Here is a 2703-nt window from a genome sequence, read left to right as displayed (position 1 = left end):
TCATTCCTAGGGTTTTTGACAAGGCTTAGCCCGTCTCTTCCTTTTTAGCGAGTCTTTTCTATTGATTTTTTTAAAAGGAAAACTGATAAATAGCAAATATTGGAGGTTAACTAAGGACAACATCACTTGGAACACTAGTAAAAAATTAAGTTAACAAGACAAAGTAAGTACCAGATTAAAAATCCCACCTGACAGGACCCAAGTCTGTAAACAAACAACTGATCCATCTAACCCAGTTCTGCAGTTCCTGACTTGCAGTGATTCCCTGAAACTCATCTTGGGCGAAGAGCTTGGCTTGTCCAGGCTGATGCCACCATTTTTCAAATTCGTGTTCGTCCCTGCTTTCTATTGGGCCATGCCCAGAAACTCGCCTTTCATCTTTCTACCTCTGAGCCTTCCCTAAAGATGGTCATTCCTTTTCCCAGAGGAAGAGCACTCTGCACATCCTCAGAAGCCATGCACCAAAAAAATTAAAAAAACAAAACAAAACCCAGCCCCAAGCATGCTGCTAATTCGATACCTTCCAGCCCCTCTGAGGAAGAGAAAAAGGAGCCCGGGGGGAGGCAAGGAAAGAGCAATGGCCCAGATGCGCGCCATTGGACCCCGGCGCATCCCTGCGGCGGAAGGAACCGTCCAGCCAGGGGCCGAGCTCGGCGACTCCTCCATGGAGCAATCGTGGCAAGGCAACCCTGCCCAGCCTCCCCCTCCCCCTTTGGGCGAGGGGCTGTCCCAAGCCGGCTTCCCCTTCCTTTCGGCGCTGACTGACAGGGATCGCAGCCACTGCCTGCCCTGTGGAGGGGGGACTAACCCCAGCCTCTCCGGCGCAGCCCGGGAACCAACCTGGTGGCCACCTCCAGGGCAGGGCAAGGCGAGAAGGGCTTACGAGGCGCAGCAGGCGAGGCGACGGGCTGGGCCGGGCCGAGCCGGCCGGGGTATGATGGGCGCCGCGGAACTCAAGGCGGAGCCGCCGCCGCTGCTGCTATCGCTGCCTCTGCCGCCGCCGCCGCCGCCGCCACAAGAGCCCTAAAAGAGAGCCGCGCTGGAGGCGCCCCGGCCCAGGTAGCGCATCCGGGCCCGGGGCGCGCCAAGGCGGGCGGGCGGGCGCAGGAAACAAAGGGGGAGCGGAGAAGAGTTGGAGCCGGGACTCCCGGGCTTGGGCGGGCGGCAGAGGCTGCTGGAGCCTGAGGGGAACCGTCGGGCTCGGGAGGTTCGCGCCGGGACCCGGCGGTTCTCCAGACTGGCGCGGGTCCGTTGGGCTGGCGGGGGGAGCCCGGGCTCCAGGCGGTTCCGCCAGGGACGGGACTCGGAACTCGGGACCAGAACTTCTGCAGTTCTTCGGGGAGGAAGGAGGGCGGTGGCGAGGAGTCCGCGGTTCCCCCGGGAAACAGGGCTCGTCTTGCCGGGTCCGTTAGAAAAGAGGCGGAGAGGAAGGAAGGAAGGAGGCTGGATTGGCGCCAGGAGCAGAATACCTGGCTCCTTGAGGGAAGAGATGAATGGGCGCCTCTCGTGCGCCATGCAGAGGGGCTGCGGGTAGCTGTGCTCCGAAGGGAAGAGGGGCTTTCTTGCAAACGCGACTCTTGTCCTGGAGCCCTGGTTTCTCCGGAGGAGAGAAAAGAGAAGAGGCTCAAACTCATCTTCTGAATGTGCCTCCTTCGGTTTCGCCAGGCAGCTACAGGCGAAAAGGGGGTAACAGGAAAGATGGATGGGGGTGAATAATAGCCCAGGATCCGCCTTGAGGAAGACAAAGTGGGATCTACTTAAGGCATCTCAATCACTTTTTGTTTGTTTGTTTTAGTCCCATCCAGGGGCGGGATTCTGGATTTCTCCAGGACAGGAAGTTTTGGAAAAGGTAACTCAACCCCAGTGGTCTTTTATGTGTGTTAAAAATATTAATTTTTAAAATTAATGTGATGGCCCCAGTGTGCTCAGTTCATACACAGAAGGGCTATCTCTGTAATAAAAGAGCTCCATGGCTACATTCTTAAGAGACCAGAAATCCCTAATAGGGGATTTCATTTCCCAGGATTCCCAGTCAGAATGGGAGTTGTAGTTGAAATATATCATCCAGGTTAGGGAAGATTACCATGCAAATCTTGCTTTAGGTGTGAGGGGGGTTCCTGTAGATTTGTTTAACTTCAGCAGCCCAAGAACAAAGGAGTTGTAGTTCCAGGTAGACCATCCACCCTTGATTTTAGGATAAAATTATATTGCTTTAGGTGGGGGGGGGATTCCTTTAGATTTGTTTAACTTCAGCAGCCCAAGAACAAAGGAGTTGTAGTTCCAGGTAGACCATCCACCCTTGATTTTAGGATAAAATTATATGTATGAATCAGAAAAGAATAGTTTAGCCACAGAGATCTGTATGCCATTCTTGGTTCTCCTAATTTAGTACAACACTGGTATTTTCTTCACTTAGTCCCGTAAAGGGAAATCTTGTGTTTTATCTAATGAAATAGATTGGCAGATGATTCAGAACAGATCCAATCAAGTACTTTAAAGTTCATAATTATTGCCACTAGATGCAGGGAAGATTTTTAAGAATACTATATTTACTGTATGGGGATTGGGCCTAAAGATGGGATAAATCCAAGATGCTCCATAATAATAATAATAATAATAATAATAATAATAATAATAATAATAATAATAATAATAATAATAATAATAAAGTTGGAAGGGACCTTGGAGGTCATCGAGTCCAAC

Source organism: Protobothrops mucrosquamatus, unplaced genomic scaffold (genome assembly GCF_001527695.2).
Source record: "Protobothrops mucrosquamatus isolate PMUCROS unplaced genomic scaffold, P.Mucros_1.0 scaffold8, whole genome shotgun sequence".
NCBI classification, from domain to species: Eukaryota; Metazoa; Chordata; class Lepidosauria; order Squamata; family Viperidae; genus Protobothrops; species Protobothrops mucrosquamatus.
Note: the sequence above shows the minus strand (reverse complement) of the source record.